General features: G+C 39.9%; 1 long non-coding RNA gene across 1 annotated transcript; it reads left to right on the top strand.

Moving 5' to 3' along the window:
* The first annotated feature begins 9000 nt into the window (after window positions 1-9000).
* LOC116086509 lies at window positions 9001-9783 on the top strand. The gene is made up of 3 exons (XR_004116963.1): window positions 9001-9071; window positions 9275-9535; window positions 9637-9783. It is a non-coding gene; the product is annotated as an uncharacterized LOC116086509 (long non-coding RNA).
* The last annotated feature ends 14141 nt before the right edge of the window (window positions 9784-23924 follow it).

Here is a 23924-nt window from a genome sequence, read left to right as displayed (position 1 = left end):
AAAATAAGGGGACAGCAGACTACACCCTAAAGCCTCCAGGACTGTGAGTCCAGATAGGTCATTTTCCTTGAGGTCATTGTCCTTGTTATAATGACATAAAATTAATATAACAAGTTTATAAAAGAAAAAAACAAATTTATTTCATCAGAATTTTATATGACAAAGGACCATCAGAAAAGAAAACCCAAAGATGAGCTGGTGAGATGGCTCAGCAGGTAAGAACACTGACTGCTCTTTAGAAGGTCCTAAGTTCAAATCCCAGCAACTATAGTTGGCTCACAGCCATAATGAGATCTGATGTCCTCTTCTGGTGCATTTGAAGTCAGCTACAGTGTACTTACGGATAATGATAAGAATTTGGAAAAAAAAGAAAAAAGAAAAAAAGAAAACCCATAAGGCTTGACAAAGAGTATGGAAATGTGATTGTACCCTAAGGGAATAGTGATCAACTCTGAGGGAAACTTAACAAGCTCTATGGGTTCCAATTCTTCCTGTTACTTTGTGCATCAGTTCTTCTTCCAGATATAGGCTAGGATCCCTTCAGGACATAGAGATCTTTGGAGAGAAGGGGAGAGGTCAGAGAGTGACATTTTTACGTATTGTGACTTGTCTTCATGGAGAGGAGCTCCTACTTCTATGACCCATCTCAGAGGAGAAGAATTCTGGTTTCTATGACTGGCCTTGGAGGGAGAAAGTGAATGTCCAGAAAGGATAGGAAAGAATCCTAGAGACGTTGCTTCACAGACCCTTCAGATCTCATTCAGTTCAAACACTCCACATACCAATCCCTTCCTTTGGGATGGCAGGATCTTCGCCCCAACACTGGCCTACTCCATTCCCTTTCCATGGTCTCTCCTCAGTGTCTATCTTCTTGCAAGGACAATAATCACACTGATGAGGCCTGACCATATGATCTTAATCGCTTCATGTCGCCGTTTGAGTTCCTTAGAAGACTCATATTTTGAACATTTCATCCTCAGTTGGTTTCAGTGTTTTGAGAAACTATATAAACTTCAGGGGTTAGAACACAGGTGGAGGAATGCCAGTGGGGATATGTCTCTGAAGGTTATATAGTGGCTCCATCCCTTCTGCTCTCTACCTCCTGTCTGCTGTAAGCTGAACAGTGTTCCTCGCCCATACACTCCGACTGCCGTGAGTTTCTGCACAAGTGTCTACTTAGAAGTGGGACCTAGTGGCAGGACTGAACCTTCTGAAACTGTAAACAAAAATCCCCACCTCTTACCATGTGACCTTACTATCATGTCTGTAAATTAGGAATCACTCTCCTATCTAGGACACTATATGAGCCAATTGATGCAAATATTATCATTTTTATTATAATTAGCCTTTCTCAGGAACTATATACAGTATTTTATCGTATATAGTAGATGCAGTATATACATATAGTAGTATTGTATAGCTTAGGCATTTAACCTTTGGTTTATGTGCCCTATCTACTTTATTTAATCCCAGGGAATAGTATCCCACTGCCCCCTGAGATGACTGAGCACAAATCCCATGGGGGAGCTCATAAGCACTTACAACTTGCCACTGATAGAGCAATTAAAAATCTGACCTCCCCCTTTTGATGGTGCATTCTATCCTTCTGTAGCTCATCTTCTAGTACAGTTCCTATGGCAACGTCTCTCTGCAATGCTTTTCTGCTCTTTCCAAATATCAACGGTACTGTGTCTCTTCCTGTTCTCAAACAAATAAACAAAAACATATCAAGTAAGCTCATAAGTGAAAGGCTGCTTACCTTTCGTAATGGCAAACCTCAAAATGGATCCACAATGCTTTGTGAACCGAGACAGCGAATTCCTCTGCTGTGTTTCCTTAAATGTTAGAAAGCCTCAGTTACACACACTGAGCTTGCAGCACAGTTATTGGCAACATGTACAAAGATTAGGTGATCCTAAGCACAGGTCAACGCAGAAAAAGACAGGTACACTTGGATGCTGAAGCTTGCAGTCTTCTTCTTGACATTTCTTTAGTTTTTGCTATCTGCTCTAATTTTCATAACCATATCGTTAACGTATCAACAAGGAGAACTTTCTGTGCACAAAGGAACTCTAATTTATAGCCAAGGGATAAATCGGCATGTGAAATGTGCTCATGGAATTAATATCCTAAAAACTGACTAGACAGTATTCAAAGTTATTTTTCAGAATGTCGATTTCCTTTCCAATGTGCATGCATGCACATGCGCGCACACATGCACACACACATACACACACAACGAGAAAGAGAGAGAGAGAGAGGGAGAGAGAGAGAAGGATTTCTAGATTATATGGTATGTCTCTTAAAAGGTAAATTATATATCTCAAAAAAGTAGGTATTTTTAAATCAAAATCAAATTTACTACATAGCCTTTAGAGGAATTTTAATTGGGAAAATTTATGGGGCTTAAGTTATGTAATATGAGAAATTAGGTGTCTCTATTTTTGCAGAAGTAACCTAAGCAAACCCCTGCCTGGGTCAATTGTCCAAATGGGATGTGTGATGTGTCCCTCGGAATGCACCTGTCTCTTTAGTGAGATCCTTTCGGGAAGATGCTCCTCAAGGTTTAAAACGAAAGGTCTCCAAGTATTTGGAATATCTGATGGTGGCTTGCCTGCTTCCTAATAAATACCTGTTTGCTTAATGATACAGCCCGGGATGCCTCTTTGCTATTGCTTATGGGTAGTAATGATGACAGATAACCATGCAGAGCTCCAGTGACTAGAGCATCCCAGTGTGGTCCACACCTTATGACATTCGCAGACCAGTCACTGCAGATTCTCTCTTGCTCTTTAGCACACTTATAAGGAGAAGTGCACCTAAATGTCCTTCCGCCACACTGGCATGTGTCTTTATTGGTATGCTCATGGACATGTATGCAAACACTCGTGCTAACTTCCAGGCTTATCCTCCCCATCCCCCAATGTTGAGCAGACTTGACTTGACTTATTTTTTTTAGGGCAATTTAAAGTTCACATTCAAACTGAGTAGAAAGTACAAGGTTCACATATGTCCCTTACTTTCCTATTTCCCATTATCTCTATTCTACTGCATATATTTTCTATAATCAATATTCTGTCTAAAATATAGAACTATCTATATTCTACTGAAAAGAGGTACATTTGTCCAAACTCGTGAGTCTACATTGTTCATTCAAACTCTTGATTTAATCAAAGGGGGCATCACCACAAATGTAAAGACATCGAAGGCAGACATTCATTTGAGGTTTCAGAACTGGGTAATGCCCCATTCTATAAAACAGAATGTTGTGGTAAATAGAGAAAAGGAGGTTGTCTTCATCTGCAGAAAAGTACTATAGAAAGAAGATGCAGGGACACAGAAGAGTGGTCATATAAAAATCACATTCTTAATAGCAGACCTCTTCGTCATGCTGACTCATAATGACTACAATCTACCTTTATTTGGAAAACTGTATCATTTTAAAATTTAGTTTGATTATGGTAAACACTAGTGCTGAGCTCTGGTTTGCTCTGGTCTGCTTGGGCTTAGGAACCTCATCCAGCATAACATTTCCTTTAAACTTAAACATGACCCACTGTCTATGGCTTACAAGAGGGTCCATTCAAAGGGTGTGCATTCTGAGTATTTTATGACCAAATCTAGTGCCAATCCAAAAGTTCTCTCTTGTTGGCTACAAATCCTGTGTTCTTTTCCTAGTCTACTCTCTCCCTGCTCCCCATCTCCTGGAAACCCCTAATCTTTTAATTACTTCCTTTATAACTTTACAGAATTAACCTGAAGATGGTTTAACTTACAATATTTGAACTTAAATGTTCCAAAAACTTTGCGCATTCAATAAAGACAGAATTTTGAATTCTGACCTTTTCATGGGCTATTAAGCATCAGGACATGTTCTCTTGTTATGGTAGCAGCTCGTGGGCAGGCACACACCATTAAATAAAACAATGGATACTCTTCAGTGTGCTACAATAATAAATGGAGATAATTGGTAGGTGAGGTAAGGTAAAGGCACCTTCACCGCCTGATTTTTTGAGCTCACAAGGGCCTTATTGCATCATAACCCATCATAAAGCAAGGAGGACTTGCAGTTAGAATCATACAGGACGGAACATCTTCTGATTGCTTCAGTTTGCTTAATAATACACATCTGCTTTCTCCACATCTTTTTATGGGCTGGATAACTCTTTTTCTCTGAATAATAGTTTGTCTTTCAGCTCACTGTTCTCTGAGTCTTGTTTATTATGAATAAAGATGCTATTAACATTTGTGTGCAGTTATGACATGGACAAAAGTTTTTGACCCAGGTAGAAATGCAAAAGCAAGACTGCTGTACTATGTGGAAAGAACTGTTCCCTCTAAAACTGATGTGCCATTTTTCATGCACACCCTGCCCCCCATCAATGACCAATAGCTCCTCCTGTTGCTCCAATTCCGTTATCAGTGTTCTCGGGTTTGGCCATCCTAATAGATATCCAGTGGTGTCTCATTGTTTAACTTCGCATTTCCCTAATCACACAGGAAAATCAACATTTTCAAAGATGACATCTGTCCTACACGTTTGCCTTTTTAATGGGGTAATATGTTTTCTCATTGCTGATTCTTATAATCATTTGTCTTTTGAGATAACAGACCTTTATAAGGTCTATGTCTTGCAAAGATTTCCTCATAGTCTGTAGTTTCTTAGTCTTTTCTTTGTGTTTGGTTTTTGTCTTTGTTTCTTGAGACAGCGTTTCTCTTTGTGGCTCTGGCTGTCCTGGAATTCACTCTGTAGACCAGGCTGGCCTCTAACTTGGAGATCCACTTGCCTCTGTCTCCCAAAAACTGCAATTAAAGGCATGTACCACTGCAGCCCAGCAGTTTCTCATTCTTATTGGCCATATTGATTCCTTTCCCCCCATTGCTGGGGTGTTTTTCTCACAATGTGCACCACATGTGCCTGTTGCCTACAGATGCCAAGAACAGGCATCTTGAAACTAGAGCTACAGACGGTTGTGAGTGGCCACTTAGCTCCTGGAAACTGAATCCAGATCTTCTGCAAGAGACCAGATTATATCCATTTCTAATGTAAGAACGTGCAGTTGTTTGTGTATCAGAATTATGCATTTATTTACTTTCATTTATTAAATTTGTCTTATTGAGTAGATGGTAATATAAAGGACTGTGCCAGAAGTATAGAGTACAGAATAAGAGATGTACATTTGCCTCCAAGCTATATGGCCAGAGGTGTCATGTCACCTGCCTTCTCTAAATTCTCTAAACTGTACTCTGTCTGACTAGGGCAAAACAACGACTGTTTCCTCACTGTTCTAGTTTAATTTCCTGTTGCTAGTATAAAGTACTCCTAACAAAAGCAACTTAGGAAGGAAAGGATTTTGGTTTTGGTTTTGGTTTCATTTGTTTTTCAGCTTATACATCCAGGTCATAGTCAACCACTGAGGGAGATCAAAGCAGGAACTCCAGTAGAAATAAAAGCAGAAAACATGGAGGAACACTATTTACTGGTTTGTTGATGCTCACTAGCTTTTCTATACCACCCAGGCCAACCTGCCTATGGATAGTACCACCTCCAGTGGGCTGGACCCTCCCACGTTAATCATCAAGACAACCCCTCACGTACAAGGCCACAGGCGATTCTGATTTGGGTAATGTGTCAACTGAGATTCCCACTTCTCTTTGACCTTTTCCTGGGCTACTAAGCATCAGGACATGTTCTTTTGTCATGGTAGACAGCTCATAGGCAAGCACACATCCTTAAAATCAAACGACTGATACTTTTCAGCATGCTACAATAATAAATGGACATAATTGGTTGGTGAGGTATGGTAAAGACACTTTCAGTGTATGATATTTTCAACTCACAAGGGCCTCACAGACTCTAGACTGTGTCAAGTTAACAGTAAAAATTAAGCCAACACTCCTTCACCCTCACCCCTTGCTACATACAACAGACAGGAGAGCTGGTCTTAGGGTCAGGAGAGCAGGAGAACTGTCCCTGCTCCTCACGTGGTGCAGCACTTGGGGGACCAGGCCCTGCATGTGGGTATTTCAGGTGAGATGGCCTGAGAACATGAGCATAGGAGAGCTGGCTCTTGTCTGCTGTGTGGTGGCCACGACGAGACAGAGACACCCTCCTCCCCTCCCTCATTCCTTGCCACCTATGGCAGACAAGACAGTTGGCCCCTGGGGTCACAAGAGTGGAAGAACTCTCCCTGTCCCTCACCAGCTACAACATGTGGAAGAGCAAGCAGGCCCTGCACCTGCCTGGACAATAAGGTCGAGCTAACCCTGGTTGAGCCAGCCCCTAGGGTGTGAGAACAGGAGAGCCAACAGGCTGACCAGGCCAGATACCTCTCAGACTCAAATCCTGGGCTTTGAGCTGGCCCAGCTAACATCTACCCCATCAATGAACTGGTGGAGTACATACAAGGGGCTGGTTTTACAGATGTAAGATTGTAGGAGAGGAGTCCCAGTGAAGTTCCTGAATTGACAAAGTAGCAGAAGTCAGAGGCCTGGTACCAGACAACAGGTCATTGCAAAGAACATTTGCAAACAAAGACATCTGGACAAAAGGATATACTGTAGGACACACCATGACACACTACAGCTTCTACAACTGGAAGACATATGGACAAAAGGATATACTGTAGGACACACCATGATACACTACAGCTTCCACAACTGGCTTCTTTCCTCTCTGTTGGGAGGAGGTTGCAAGGGTAGAAGGAGGGTACAAAGGGAGAGGGAAATTAGTGGGATTAGATGCATGATATGAAATCCACAAAGAAATAATAAAGCCTTTTTTAAAAAAATACTTTAAGATTTATAGCGCTATTAAACAGACTATTCAAGAATAGCTCTCTCATGTACAATGTACCCTCTTGTTTTTCATTTTAACTGAATCCGTGTGGCTCTATGAAGGAAGATGACTAGAAATAGTTAAGAATTGCTCAGAAAAAATTAAAGAACCAAGATGTAGGGCTGGACAGATGGCTCAGCAGTTAAGAGCACTGGCTGCTCTTCCAGAGGACCTAGGTTCAATTCCCAGCACCCACATGACTAACTGTTCACAACATTCTACAACTCCAGTTCCAGGGGATCTGACACCCTTACAGAGTCCTATATGCAAGCACAACACCAAGGCACATAAAATAAATCATTTAAAACATTTTTAAAGATCCTAAGACACAGAAAAATAATGATTAGGAACTTTTTAATGAATAAAATAAAAATACGTAAACAGTAAAACTCACTAGTTAGTATTTCAAGTTTTCCTGCTTGGTGCCACGATTCCTAACTCATTGGCATGGCTACTTAGACACAGCTACACTGTTTTGTGTGGCCTCCCTGTTCTCTGCTGCAGATAGTTCCCACTGGCTCTTACGAGGTAGGTGCTGGGTTTTTATAGGCACTTTTTAGACAGAGCTATTATTAAAAATGAAATGATGTAAATGTTCCCTGTTGGTCTGGTATGGCACTGCACACCTTTAATCTCAGCACTCAGGAGGCGAATGCAGGCTGAGCTCTGTGAGTGTGAGGTTAGCCTGGTCCACTCAGTGAGTGGCCAGCTGAGGTTGCACGGTGAAACCCTGTCTCAAAACACCAAAGCAACAACATAGTAAACTTCCATCAGTTCCCTGCATCTCACTGGAGAAATCCTATCTCCACTGGAGATCCCAAAACATTTGCAAGAAGATGTGATACAGCAAATCAGCCCCTACTCCTGGTGACCTCACTCCAGTACGGTCCTGCCTATCGGCTCATCAATAAGGTTTCATATTCTCATTTGCTTCTCTTGCTAGCTGAAGGCTTGGCAGACGGTAGGGATTCAATAATAATTTTGCGAGTGAATGGAAGTTAAAACATTTTCCCTTTCTGGTCTCTTTAGATCATCCCTCTACCCAGAAGCACTCGATTTTTTCTATGCATCACCCCCACTCCCATCCCCACCCCAAACCTTTATACTCCTAGAAACCTGAGCCCTTCCATCCTTTGATCAATCACTATCACAATAGTTTTGTTTCCCTCCCAAAGAGGTCCAGCTTTCATTATCCAGGGCTCTTTGCTGGAGAAAGTCTTTGAAATGCATATAAAAATATAATAACAAGAAGTGGACTGGGAGAGATGGATCATTGGGTTAAGGCACCAGCTGCCAAATCTGATGACCTAAGTTCAATCCTGGGACCAACACCCAAAGTTATCCTCTGACCTACACACACACACACTGTACACACACACACACTGTACACACACATGCACGCGCACACACACACACACACACACACACACACACACACACGGGATATGTGTGCATATAATTGTGTAATCTGAGCTTTAAATACAAGAAGTTTAGAAACAGAGAATGTTACAAATTCCCTCAGGTACAGAAATCGAATGAATTACAATGAATTAGAGTCTAGGCAGCTATACAGTGATATGTTTTGATACACAAGTCTGAAATGGAAGGGCCACTGGTTGGAAAACCCACAGAGAATTCTTTTCACTTCAACTGGCATTTTGAAAAAGAAGTGGATCTGGGAATGGCTGACATGTGTCATTGTTAAATGAGTTGCTTAATGGAAAACCAGCCAAGAGAGTTGCTCACCGCCTGTAGACACCTGGAAAACATTTTTTAATACCTTTAGAACATTCTGGATGATTCATTACATAAATGTACCAAGCACTTGGGAGAAACAAAACAAAACAAAGGTTGCAAACCATTCTTTTTGATTTCAGACTATCCAACCTCAGACAGAGAACTACTTGACCTAACTTCTGAGTCCACAAACAGCTTTGGGAAAAATAGTTATTGCTTTGCCCCAGTCTTCCTAGAACAAGAACCAAATGTCCCTAAGGGCACCAAATGACACCACCACCCCACTGCCAAGCTGGCGTCAGCCAAGAGATAGGCTATTTGCAGAGCGTGCCCGCCTCTGCTGTGCGTGGGCAGTTTAAACTACCAGGAAGACGTGTGCTGCTTGCCTGGCGACAGGGTTGCTAGGTGCCTCTGAAGTAGTGAGGCGGAGAGGTGTGCAGTATTGCCCCCACGCTTCTTATTTTACCCAGTGACAGTTGCAGCCTGAAAAACAAAGGTGAGAGCAGCGTCTACTGTGTTCAGAATAATGGCCAGCCAAGGCCCCTGTGGGGCAGAGGGAGTGGGGTCTAAGCTTTCATAGGATGGAGCAGAAGAAAGTAATGACATTTGGTTTCACCGTAATTGCTTTAAGCAGCCTGTGTGAGAACTAATTATGAGGTCATCTGGCTCCAGAGAAACCCCACCTCTTTCCTTCTCCAGAATGCTACTAAAATATCAGCATTGCGTCACCACCCTCGCTCCCATTGGCCGCCTTCAAGGAGTCAGAAGGGTCTGTTTCTGACCAGCCGCTGAAATCTTCATAGACCTAGGGATTCGCATCTTTCCATCACAAACAAAACATCCCGGGAGCTCATTTTTCATCCGGAAGCTCGGTGCTGCTCCATTATCATATCACAGAGACACTGTTGATTTTAAAACACAGGAGTGGTAAATGACAGAGAAGGGAATGAAGCATAAGTTGTAAGTTTTAGGTCGTGGTAATGCGATGTAAGATCCAGGAGGGGTTCTGGATTTCAGATAAAATGCTTACTGATATTTTGTCTCTTTCTGTCCCTTACCAGACTCTAATGCCCCTCAAGAGACTTTTGCCCAGCAAGCTGAATGCATACTTCTCAACAGGACAGAAATTAGCATTGCAAGTCATCGGGATAAGACAAGGATTCCATGACAATTTTTAATCCAAATTAAAAATGTATATGGAAATTAGATAAGATACTTGCTTGTGTATGCCTGCAATGTGCAGGTTCTACATCAGCTCTGAGAAGGATGAGAGCTATCAGAGGGTGGTAGAGGGAGCAGAAATTCAGACCCCTCATCCGGCCCTGCCTGGTCCTGATGTGATGCTTAGTATGTAGTATAGGTGATAGAATATACAATAGTTGCATGAAGGTTCCTTGACCTCTCTACCTCAGATTTAACTAGTGAGTCAGGAGGAAATAACTCTTCTATGTGGAGTTTCTGTAAAGATGAGGAACATGTAAATGCTTACACAGTACTTGCCAGAAGTGATGCAAGATAAAGGTTGGCAAGTGTCCTAGATGTGCCTCTGCTCTCAGAGTGCCTCTGCACGCAGCACTATGGGGGGTTGGTTACAAAGAGGTACACTGCGTGACTTTCCTCTTGTAAGCCATCATAATGTGGTGAAATGGAGGCAGTGAGGGGTATGGGGGATGGTAGTACTGTCTGAAAGAAGCAGCAATAAAAAAATAAATAAACAACACTACTTAATGAAATCAGGGCTCTCTCTCTCTCTCTCTCTCTCTCTCTCTTTCTCTCTCTCTCTCTCTCTGTAAAACCGCTAGGCAGGGTAGGGATTCAGGAGAAGGGAAAAACAATGAGACCACACAATAGCTTAGGCTACTAGAGAGACAAACACTGATTACAAGTGTGACCTGCCAACTGTGAAGATTTACCCAGAACTCATACTTGGACTTAACAGACTAATACACTGAAAAGGAGCTTGTTGTATTTTACACAGATGTCTAATTTTCCCTGGAGGGATGGATTCCAAAAGAATTAGGGGATTACCATAGGTCAGATCTGAGATGTCCTCCAAGGATGTGTGTGTTTGCACTGCTGTTGGGTGGGGGTGGAAACTTTAAGGACTGTCAAACAGGTAGTCCTCTAATCAGTGGGACACAGCTGACTGTGACATGGTCCTCACATCTTTCCCTGTCTTCCCTTCTGGGTCACAGGAAGTAAATAGCTTGCTCCCACCCTAAACTGCCCCTGGCCCAACGGCTACAAACAACTGACCGTGGGCCGAAGCCTCCAAAACTAAGCCAAAATAAAAATGTTCCCTTTCTCAGATGATTATCTCAGGTATTTGCTTTAAAAACAGAGACATCAAATGTTATCTATTTATATCAACTTTAAAAAGTACAGTACTGCCTCTGAAAGGTCATAAGCATTGATGCATATGTGCGGGGGAAAGTTCATTATGGCACAAAGATGACTGACTGGACGTACTTGATTTTTGAAATCCCATCAAACATGATGGAAATTTTAGCAAACAAATCCTAACAATAAAAAACAATAGAAGAGGTAATAGCATGGAAAGACATGGGTGAAATCATATTAACATAGCTGATTGAAGAGGGCTTCATCCAAGATGGTGGTGCGAAAGGTGAGATGACACTAGGGACACCCGAGACTTGAGACTCCGTGATAAACTGGGTACAGCTACAGAAAACAAACACAAGGCCAATGAATTAGAACTTCAGGTCCCCTGTGTGTTCTCTAAAATGTAGTCCAGAGGTTTGTTTTGGAGGACAGTGAAAACAGAGGACTCTAGGAGAGGTGAGAGTAGAAAAAGCAAGCAGAAAACAACATGCTCAAGATGAAACTCATTCTTGCTCCCTCGCCTCCCTCCTCCACCTGGCTTCCAGCAGACTGGGAACCAGAACTGACGACAGAGAGGAGCTCAAAGCTCTTTCTCCAGTGAACTCACTCCAAGTGAATTAAAGAAATGCCAGTATTTCCCCAACACTCATGGCAGGTAGGCTGAGCATAATCTTCCTGCAGTGGGCCACTAAGCCTTATCATATCATAGCCTGTTCCTGTGGTATATGGACTGACCAAGTCTCAGTTTCCTCTTCTATAGGTATGGCAGACCACCTGTCTACCAAACTCCTTCTTCAAAGAATTCCTGTAAAGTAAGTGAAAGTATGAAAGACCATATTGCCAACAATGATTTGTATGTCTATAATCATTGTATGTCTATAATCAGCCTTTTATGGCTTAAGGTACAGTTTTCATACTGGACTCCAAGTTACCTACCACAGAGATACCTTCTTCACTGTATCAGAGTAAGTATCAGAGGTCCTTATTACAACATTAGTCACAATAGAAAAGCTGTGAAATCAGCTTAGGCATATAACAGGGGAGTAGATAAGGAAAATGTAGTACAGTATGCAATGGATTATTTCAGCCATAAGGGGAAAAAAACAAAAACAAACAATTTGCAGGAAAATGACTGCAGCTGGAGATGATCACATTAAGTAAATTGAGGCAGTCTGAGTGGGACAAAGTTCATGTTTCTGCTCATCTATTGATTGTAAACTTTTCAGATATACATAATATTTGCCTGCAGAAGGCATAAAAGTAGAAGAGAAATGGTCCTGTCTAGGAAACAGAAAGGTCTAAAGAAAGAAAGAAAGAAAGAAAGAAAGAAAGAAAGAAAGAAAGAAAGAAAGAAAGAAAGGGAGGGGACAAGGGAGGGAAGGAAGGAAGGAAGGGAGGAAGGGAGGGAGGGTGAAAGGGAATATGTTCAATGTACATTATGTACTGGAATGAAAATAACCTAATGCAACACAGTATAATAAAAATGTTACAACCCAAAGCATACAAGTATACCCAAATACCCATGAGCTAATGAAAGATTATTTATTGTGTAAATTGTGTATAGTAAGTAATTAAAAAAAAATTAAAGAAATAATCAACCATAAAAATAATAGGTTTTGGCAAGAATGTGATTTAATTCTATTTACTTAAAATATGTTTTTAAATTCAGGTAAATTGAAACCATGTAACTTTTCTAATCATAATGCAATAAAATTTTTTAAAAAAATAGGTTTCAGAATACAGCCCAGTGGTAGACCACTAGGATCGCATGTGTGAAACCCTTAACATCTTAAGAGATACAGTAATTATTTTTAAGATTTCAAACATATGCAAACAAAGAAGTGGTCAGAGGTTACAAGTATTTGCAAAGGACACAAATTCGTCTCCCAGCACTCACATTGGGTGACTCACAACTGCCAGTAACTGTAGCCCCAAGAGTCTTACACCTGTGGGTACCTGTACTCATGGGCAAAGGCACAGATATATACATATAATTTAAAATAAAATTAATATTTAGGATTTTAAATAATAATAAAAAATTAAAATATAGTGGCATACATTAAAAATTAAGTAGCAGAGCTGGAGAGCTGGCTTAGCAGTTAGGAGCACTTACTGCTTTTACTGAGGAGCTGAGCTCCTGTCCTACCACCCATCTGGTGGCTTACAATCATGTATAACTCCAATTCTAGGAGATCTAATACTCTCCTCTGGTCTCCTCAGGCACACATACGGTTCACAAATCCATGTGAGCAAAACATTCGCACATAAAATAAAAATGAATAAGACTTTAAAACTCCTGAATACCTATGTAAAAAATAAAATTAGAGAACTAACCTCTGGGGGGGGGGCGCGTGGTGTAGGGAGGAGAATAAGAAAAACAAAAAGATACAGAAATAAAAAAGACAGGGATATAAATCAGAAAATTAGAAGGTAAATTCACAAACTGAACAATCAGATAACAAGAATAAGGAGGGAAACTTATTTAAGAAACATTACAAGTACATTTTCCAGAGTGAAATAACTAAGATTGAAGGAGTTCAGAGTACCTGGCTGATGACTCACAATGAAACACATCTAATCACAATCCTATTACACTGGAACATGTACAGGCTTGGAGAGGGTGGACGTTAAGGCTGCAGATAGACATCACAATAATGTTTTAAAGCTTCTAAAAGGAAAGTATTTCCTAAGCGAGATGTCTATATTGGGGCAGTAACATGAGGAACTTAGGACATTTTCATCACTCACAGCACTGAACATTTTATGAATTTTCAGACACCTGAAGAAGTGGTAAAATAAATTTTTTAATTAAAAAAATAAAACGTGAGAACCTGGTGACACAGAGGTGAAAGGGTTCACATATCATGTCTAAGAGCAAATTCATGACCACAGCTCTGGAGAAGAGTCTGAGGTCAGACTTTCCACACTAAAGGCATTTATCCTTTCTTCTTGGGGATCTGAAATGGCAGTTTACATGTTTGGCCACATGCAATAAGAACATTAGACATTTAGCAGATATTGGGATAGATAGAAAAACAATGAAAAAAATCCCAAAGATTCAACCCAAGAAAGACATAGCTGTGAGTGAAAAGAATAATAATTGTTCTACAGGCCTTGGTTATATATAACATTAGTATCATCTTTGTAATACAATAATTCTGCTCTAAGTCAGATTATGATACAACTTCACTAGAAAAAGCACAAATGGATTCAGAAGATAAGATATGGGGAGGATATGCGGATGAGAGATAGAGAAAATCATCCCATTCTGAAGGAGGAAGTAAGTTGTAATGGATAATGACTGAGATAAAAAAAAAAAAAGGTAAAACCATAAACATAGTAATTGATGTAGAGATATTTTCATTCAGTATCATGGAAACTTGGATCACATCCAAGGACCTTCTAGGTCTGTGTGATTGGCTGCAATGCAGACATACCCTTGGTACACACCTTTAATGCTGAACAATGAAGATAAAGTTAGTTTGTAGAGGAAGCATCCACATTTGAAAGTGATGTCTAATTGAGAGGCAGACAAAGTGATCAGAGAAAGATTGAACAAAATAGGATCTGCCCAACTCTCAAAGGAACAGAGAGGTGACACAAGAGAAAAAGAGGAGACAGTTTTACCGGGACAGTTTTACAGAGACAGGTTACAGAGAGAGAACAAGCCAGACACAGCTGAAGACAGAATGAGTCAGAAAATAAGAAGGAGCCAGAAGATAGAACATATTGCCAAAGTTAGTTTGAGGCCAAGCAGAACCTATTCAATCAGAAGCTGAGAGAAGTCATATTGAATCAGTCAGCTTGGAGAGCTGGGTACCAATTAATGTAATATTAGTATTCTGGTGGGGGAGTTGCTATATCCCTTTTTATCTATAGGGGACTCTCTGCCCTGATTTTGTTAATATAAATCCCAAGTAATTGACACAGAAATACTGTAAATGTATTTGTAAGCCTAGACTTGGAAAGTTCTGAGCTATTCTAACCTATACCCAAACCACAGGCCATGTGTTACTTGAAGTTCACGTCATGTCTGGTATGCTCTGTTCCTTATGTGTCCTCAGGACCAATTATCTTGGTTACATGCTGTGATAATTAGTATATGTTCAGGAGTGGCATGATGAGAGGATGTGGCCCTGTTGGAGTAGGTGTGCCACTGTGGGTGTGGGCTTTAAGACCCTCAGCTGCCTGAAAATCAGTCTTTCACTAGCAACCTTCAGATGAAGATGTAGAACTCTCAGCTCTGCCTGCATCATGCCTGCCTGGATGCTGCCATGCTCCCATGCTTGATGATGCCAAGCTTGATGATGATGGGCTGAACCTCTGAACCTGTAAGCCAGCCTCAATTAAATGTTGTCCTTTATAAGAGTTGACTTTGTCATGGTGTCTGTTCACAGCAGTAAAAACCTAACTACAACACATCCTCATCATCCATCCAGCCTTCTGGCTACTTCTCTCCATCATCTTCCCCTTCTTGTATTCTCTCTCTCTCTCTCTCTCTCTCTCTCTCTCTCTCTCTCTCTCTCTCTCTCTCTCTCTCTCCTCTCTCTCTCTCTCTGTCTCACACTAAGGATTATTGATGCCCCAGGTTTCAGTCTGGACCAGGACATAGAACTCAGCTTCGGAATACACAGCACACAAGACTAACCCAAACAGAAATGAGTTTGAGCCAGAACAGGTGAGTTAAAACAGCCAACAGCATTCAGAAAGAACTAGAAAGAGTGAGTGTATTTAGCAGCAAGTCTTAGAGACTGAAAACGTTCTAGGCCTACATACAATTGTAGGAAGCTTCTAGGACTAGGCTTAGATTAGCAGATGGTGACAACAAACCTTGGAGACAGCAATTACAACAGGAGAACAAAAGTTACATTGGCAATTTGGAAGCATGAATTTGATGGATGTTAGGGAAGAGCATAAAGAGGTGGGAAGGGGTTGACTCTGGGTAAAGAGAAGTAGATGAGAGCAATTAAAGGGATTTCTTATTTTGTACCAGTCTGTATTTCATTCTTTAAACTTTGTGTACCTTTAATTTCAGTTTTTTGAAAATATTCAGTGGGGGAAAAAACACAAAAGAAAAACCATGCTGTCCAAATATTGCATGAGTGTCTACTTACTACTTGATAGTAGTAGCATCTTACTCCAGTTCCTCCCAGCCCTCAAGTCCTCATTTTGCCTCTAGAATTCCCATAGCTTTTCTGTACTATGCCATGACTCCTCCCTCCAAATCCCTCCCTTCAGTTTCCCTGTGTTCACACTCAATGTTTCACTTGCTTACATTCCTTGTTGAAACATATGAACCTACTAATTCTGACAATTCAACATATTTACTCTCCACTCCATAATGGGACATAAATTTCTTGAACACTAAAGGTATGTCTTTGAAAAATCTCTAATACCTGATTCCATTCTTCTTTAGTATTTTTTTAATCATGTGTATATGTTCTGGGGGTGTTGGATATGCGCATGTGAATGTAGATAAGCTGAAGAGTTCAGATGAGAGTATCAGATCTTCAGAACCTGAAGTTACAGGCAGTGGATGGCGGGAATTGAACTTGAGTCCTCTGCAAGAGCAGGAAGAACTGTTAACTATTGAGCAATCTCCGCAGGTCTCTGATTTCATTCTTACAACAGTATGGGCCCACTCACATATTCATTTGTGACATCTTATGGACCATATGCAACTATCACACATGGGTCAGCATAATTAACAATGAAAAGACTCTACAAGATGAGTTTTATAGCCACCAGTTTGCACATGGTGAGAAGAAGAGAAATCAGTGACTATTCCATCTTAGCTTAGGAGAATTATCACATTTCCTGTTCAGGCTTGGGCAGAAGTATCACATTCGTTATCCATTCAGTCGGCATCAGCTAGCAGTCAATTGCTCTTCAATCATTTGGGGATGCCCCCTCCTTCTCTACAAAGTGAAAATCAAAGCCAAACCAAACAACCACAACAACAAAAGCCAAAACCCAGAGGCGGTAATGTCTTTTGCAATTCTAAATACTTTCAGGAATCTAAAGCCCAAGTGGTCCCATTGATATCCACACTGGTGCTGAAATCACCTGTGCTGTGCCCTAAGCTATTTCATTTTATGTAAAAGAGTGCTTGCTCAGACAGTAGCTTGTCCTGAGAGACTCTACAGGCAGCCTTTACCTACCCTTCTGAAGATGGAGGATGACTCAGCACCTGGCTGGATAAATGCATATCGCCTCATGACTGGCATTACACCTGCAGCACAGGCCAATTATTCATTCCTAGGAGTAGAAAGAGTCCCAGTCTCTAAACTTATCAGAATGAATTGGGACTGTAGGAGCACATCGGCATATAAAATCCTATCATGGGAACCAGACCCAAGAATTTATCAGACATAACATTGAAAGGGTGTATTCCTTCACCTGGGCCTCATAAAGACATGGACAGTAGAGTCAGACCCCACTGAGCTATCATCTGATCTGGGTGTATGTAACAATAAACCCAAAAAGAGAGAACTCCTGAGCATCCAGGCCCAGGGCTTAATCTCAGTTCAGTCCCTGCTGTTGCCAAGGTCTACCCAACTAATGTCTGTCCTTCCTCCTAGTCACCTGTCTATACCCACCATTCATCTTTCACCTACACAAATATCTTGACCTGGTCCTATGCTTTCCTTTACCTTACTCTAGCAGCTTTACCTCACACCTGCATCCTGACCATCTATAGCCAGCAAAGGCAGTCAAAGTACCTTCTCCAGCTTCTGCAGCTCATTTATGTTCATCATTTTATCCAAGACAGACTCTATCTGCATTTCTATAAGAAATATCGCCAGTCAGATTTAGCAAGGGCAGGTAGCACTAGAGTTATCCAGATGGCTGGGGGCAAGCATAAGAATATAAACAACACAAACCAAGGTCACTTGCCATCATCAGAACCCATTTCTCCTACCATAGCAAGTCCTGGCCACACCATCACACTGGAAACACAAGATTCAGATATAAAATCACTTATCATGATGATGATACAGGACCTTAAGAAAGACATAAATAGCACCCTCAAAGAAATACAGGAGAACACAGGTAAAGAGCTAGAAGCTCTTAAAGAGGAAACACAAAAATCCCTTAAAGAACTACAGGAAAACACAATCAGACAGGTGAGGGAAATGAGCAAAACCATCCAGAACCTAAAAATTTAAATAGAAACAATAAAGAAATCAAAAAGAGAGACAACCCTGGAGATACAAAACCTAGGAAAGAAATCAGGAGCCATAGATGCAAGCATTACCAACAGAATGCAAGAGATAGAAGAGAGAATCTTAGGGACAGAAGACACCTTAGAAAACATTGACACAACAGTCAAAGAAAATGCAAAATGCAAAAAGCTCCTAACCCAAAACATCCAGGAAATCCAGGACACACTGAGAAGACCAAACCTAAGGATAATAGGTATAGAAGAGAGTGAAGACTCACAATGTAATGGGCCAGTAAATATCTTCAACAAAATTATAGAAGAAAACTTCCCTAACCTAAAGAAACAGATACCAATGAACATACAAGAAGCCTACAGAACTCCAAATAGACTGGACCTGAAAATAAATTCCTCTGGTCACATAATAATCAAAAAACCAAATGTACTAAACAAGGAAAGAATTTTAAAAGCAGTAAGGGAAAAAAGGCAAGTAACATATAAAGGAAGGCCTATCAGAATTACGGCAGACTTCTCACCAGAGACTATGAAAGCTAGAAGATCCTGGGCAGATGTCATACAGACCCTACAAGAACACAAATGCCAGCCCAGGCTACTATACCTAGCAAAACTCTCAATTACCATAGATGGAGAAAATAAGATATTTCATGACAAAACAAAATTTATACAATATCTTTCCACAAATCAAGCCCTACAAAGGATAACAGATGGAAAACATCAACATAAGCAGCAAAACTACACCCTAGAAGAAGCAAGAAGGTAATCTTTCCTTCAACAAATCCACCCAAACCTAATTCCACTTCTTACAACAAAAACAACAGGAAGTGACAATTATTTTTTCTTAATATATTAATTTGAAAATTAATATGACCAACATATCCTAATTGATTGAAATCCAATAATATGAGGAATTGGAAATTTGTTGATTGTCATCTAATGATCTCTCTAATTTGGTAATTGTAGAAATAGGTCCAACATTGTACAATCTATATACACTGTCAGCTTGTTTGTGACAGTGTCTTGCTGTGTACAACATAAGGGTCTTAAATTATTGCTTCTCCTATCTCAGCCTCTCTGTATGTAGTATTGTTTATTTCATGTTTTTACACTATACTATGGTTTTTAGACCAGCTTATATATTTCAAATGTATTTATATACTCAAATGAAACATAGACGATTAACTAAGGAGGTGGCTTTTAAGAAAACAACAAAGTGAGACTGAATGCTTTGCTTGACATTTGTAACTCTTGTACAAGTTTGAAGAAGAGGACTTTATAAGTTATTCTTTCTCTGAGATGAATGCTTTTCCAAATTATCACAGCTAATGAACCAAATTCTTACCCTCCCTTTATGTCTGTATCACCCTCCAAGCAGAACCATTTTTCATTGAAACAGTTGGTGAATGACTTTATGGATAGACCATCTTAATACATACTACACCATTTCTTAAATGAATGTAACCTGTTCTCTGTGGGCTGAGAATGAAGTCACTCACTCAAGTCAAATAGCTTTGACCATAACAGGAAATCTGTATCCAAAAATCGTACCTACAATTCATTCCTTGGTGCAGCAGAACTATCAACTCTCAGCTTAGCTACGATGGAGGTAAAATCCTTTGGTGATGTCAGGGTCATTGAAATACAGCCTTATTACAATGAAACCCAATGTCTAAAAATTGTTCTTATTTTGGGCTTGTACCACAGTAAGAGCCAAGATTTTAAACTCTACTAAATACAAAACAAACAAAAAGACTTTATATACTCATGTTCAATTAAGAAAATACTAGTAGTGATGTTTTATTTTTAAGTATACAGCTAATATGTTTGGAGTTATTTAAAATTTATATTGAGAAAAACATATTTTCACTATTGCTGTAGACGAGCATCTACATAAAACTGTTAAAATGATTGTTGTTTTATATCAAACAACTTTTATAATACTTATTTTTATTTTTATAATATTTTATAAATTTTAAGGAATATGACAAAAAATATATTATAGGTATTTAAGGGGGGTCTATGGGAGGAGCAGTGGTACAAAAGGGGAACAAGAATGTGATTCAATTCTATTTAATTAAAATATGTTTTTAAATGTTAGCAAATTCAGATAAATTGAAATCTTGTAACTTTTCTGATAATGCAATAAAAGTTAAAAAAAAAAAAGAAAGAAAGAAATATCAATTCACCCTAACATTTTATATGCATTCTGGAATATATATATATTCCACATATATTATTCCATACATATACATATACATATACATATACATATACATATACATATACATATACATATATGTGTGGTGTGAAAACTAATATTAATAATTAAAATAGGAATAAATGAACTGGTACTCCTATTGGTACTCCTCTTGGCCAGCGCTATCAAGAAAAGCGAGAGTATCTGTCAAATTGCTGCCACTGAAACCCTCTTGTCTATTTATTGTTACTGACATTGCAGAAAGACACAAGTGCATTCCTCCCACAAGATCTGATACTTGAAGAGAGCAGTGCTTCTGATCATCTTAGAGAAGAGCTGTGGACCCTTTGTCACCATAGCCACTAGAGTACTTGTTTTCTAAGAGACTGTGGCAATCCACTGCCAAGTGAGAATAGCCAGGACCTTTTCACTGACCTCTCTAGAAACTACCCAGATCCTGTCAAATTCTCTCCTTTCCAGTCTTAAGGAATTGCCACCTGTCGTGATTGCTGCTACCACTTCTCTCCATGTCTGCAAAAGGTGCTTCTCCTCCACTCTGGGCTGACAAGAAGCAGTCATCACCAAGATCCTAATCTCTCAGAACAAAATAAGAGAAAGGCCTTTCTATGGCAACATTTGCTTTCTGTTTAGCAACCTGAAGCCCCTGGGGCAAAAGAACACAATGGCTTGGCTACTTTCTTGGAAGGGGAAAGGAAAAACATCATTTAGCAATGAAAACAAAGCACAAGTCTGTCTTGCAGAGCGAGGGGAGCACTTGAGTATTTGGGGCAAGGGCAGAAAGATAATCAAAAAGGATAAAGTACAATTGGGAGGAATAAACTGACATCTGTGGTATAGCAACAGATATCACAGTCAATAACAAATAATAATGCATTTCAGATTTTGAAATACTTGATGAATTTCAAGTGTGTGACTACAAAAAGTGGCAAGAAAGTGAAGGGGCATGCGGATTAGCTAACGATTCCACACTGTATATAAATATAGACATCACATAGCATCCATAATACATAACTATAACATCAATTATGAATATATGTACTTCAATACTCCAATACAAGTGTACACATACATTAAAATCATAAATATGGGAGGGTATATATATGTATAAAATTATATTTATGAAACAATTTACAGAGTGCTGTGAAAAAAGAGGTTTTTGTTGTGACAGAGCTTTTACTAAAAGAACCTGCTGCATCCTCTACTCCAGTACCATTGCCTTTGAACTGCATTCCAAACACAGGGAAAAACATGTTTATAAAACTGCAAAGGTCAAGGCCAGTAATGGGAATTGATTTTACATGCTCACTAAAGTGTTTTTAAAAACCGTGGGACAGTACAAGGAGAAAAAGAAATCTATTTAATTACTCGACAGTCTTTTGTTGTCCATTACAAGGGTTCCAGGATTGTCTACTGCCCTGAACCAACTTAACATAAATCCTTCCCATTAAAGAAGTACTTCTCAGAGACGACCTCTCTGAAGAGGTGAAAGCTCCAGAGGATGAACTCAAACAGAGAAGAGCGATCCCTGCACCAAGACAAGCTCTTTCCATTAAATGTTTTAATCAGCCAGAAATTTTCACTTGACGCTCCTGTCTGCTACCTGAGCACCAGGCCCTTTGAAATTGTATTTTTCTCCCTTCATTTTCTCTTTGATGAGATAATGGAGAAAAAAATCAATAGCCCCTGTTAAAGGAGCAATTATGGTCTATTTTTTACCTATAATTCTTGTCTACCATATTCAACACTAAATTTTTCTCTATATTAAAAAAATCATGTTTTAAAATAAGATTTTACTGTTAAGAACTTACTGCAGTTTAAAGTGTTACCCTTTTAGATGGGATATAAGGACACAAATTAGTTTGAAGGAGCTGCGGTTGTGAATGACTAGTTGGCTATACAAGAAAGGACATGTCCTGTGACAAAGGGGCAATAGGCTAAATAGGGATAGCGTCCTAGGGACGTCAGATTGTATGCCCTTCTATAGATCACTGTACTCATGCAATCATTATTCAATTAATTCCATTTCATTAAAATGTCTAAAGTGCATAGTCAGGTACTATGCATATGAAATTCAGTCATTTATCCCAATCAGCCACAAATCATTAATCATGCATGAAATATAATATGTAATACCTAGTCAAGGATAGTAACATAGAAACCATGATGAATGCCTCTTGCTACAACTATTAGTTTGAAAGACATTAACAGTTGAAGGTTGATTGATAGTCACCGAAGACTACTTTCATAACTACTTTATCATAACTGTCATATCAAGCTAAGTTTTTACCTACTTTGGTTGCTTATCTCAACTGGAGTGTATCTTTTCTGACTCTTTCCGAAGCAAACCCACTGAAATGACACCTACTTCCTGTTCATCATCCCAAGCCTGAGAATTACCATATATCTTCCAGAGGACAGTTTCCTGCCATTTTAATTTAAACACTGTGTTGGTTTGTATATGCTTGACCCAGAGAGTGGCAGTATTAAGAGCTGTGGTCTTGTTGGAGTAGGTGTGTCTCTGTGGGTGTAGGCTCTAAGACCCTCATCCTAGCTGCCTGGAAGCCAGTCTTTTACTAGTAGCCTTCAGATGAAGATGTAGAACTCTCAGCTCTGCCTGCATCATGTCTGCCTGGAGGCTGCCATGCTCTCAACTTGATGATAATGGACTGAATCTCTGAACCTGTAAGCCAGCCTCAGTTAAATGTTGTCCTTTATAAGACTTGCCTTGGTCATGGTGTCTGCTCACCTCAGGAAAACCCTAACTAAGACAAAAACCCTCAAAACTTTATACTGTTCTTTTCAAACTCATTAATCAGGGCTTTCAGCTGCTCATGACTTCCAGTAAAGCTCTGACTTTCCTCGATACTTTCATTCATCCACGTGAAGATGAAAATAGCTGTGTCAAAAGACAGCAGGCCGTGTCCTAATCCCAGAAGCCTTTGTCACCTTTACTTATCTGATTAGACTGGGGCTCTTAAACTGAATCGACTCTCTTGGATTAACTAGGTAGACCTTAATGCAGGTGCATGTGTCCTCATAAGTAAAAGGCAAAGAGAGTTTTGACACGTGTGGAGGTGGTACCAGGAAGATAAAATGAAAAGAGACAGGAACACGTTGCCCTTGGTGATTGGAGTAATGTGGCCACAAGCTGTGCAATACTCGCTGCTGCCAGCCGCTGAGAGCAGCAGGAAGAGACTTCTCAGCAGCCTCTAGAGAAAGCTGACATTCTGATTGCAGCCCACTAACTCTTGACTTCTGGCCTTCAAAATCATTAGAGAATAAACTGTCAAATCACATCCAGAGAACAACTCAGGTTGTAAACCTCAAAGCTATCACAGAGTGGGAATTCTTTGTCTTTCGTTTGGTTTGTTTCTTATCTCGAAGAGCTGGAGCTCAAGAATTTGTCTAGAATTGAAGGTGATCAGTATGGATGCATAGGCTGCGGAGGCCATAGAGCCAAAAATGGTGTCAGGAAAGTGGTAAAAAGTACCAAATCAGCTAGGAGCAGGGCTGAGTGAGATTGTAAATATATTAAGGTCAAAGCATACAAAGCTTCCAGGGCTCATAAAGACAAAAGAAAAATTATCCCTGGTGTCTTAGTTAGTGTT

The sequence above is a fragment of the Mastomys coucha genome, unplaced genomic scaffold (genome assembly GCF_008632895.1).
Source record: "Mastomys coucha isolate ucsf_1 unplaced genomic scaffold, UCSF_Mcou_1 pScaffold12, whole genome shotgun sequence".
In the NCBI taxonomy this organism is placed as follows: Eukaryota; Metazoa; Chordata; class Mammalia; order Rodentia; family Muridae; genus Mastomys; species Mastomys coucha.
Note: the sequence above shows the minus strand (reverse complement) of the source record. Positions and strands in the feature narration are given on the sequence as shown.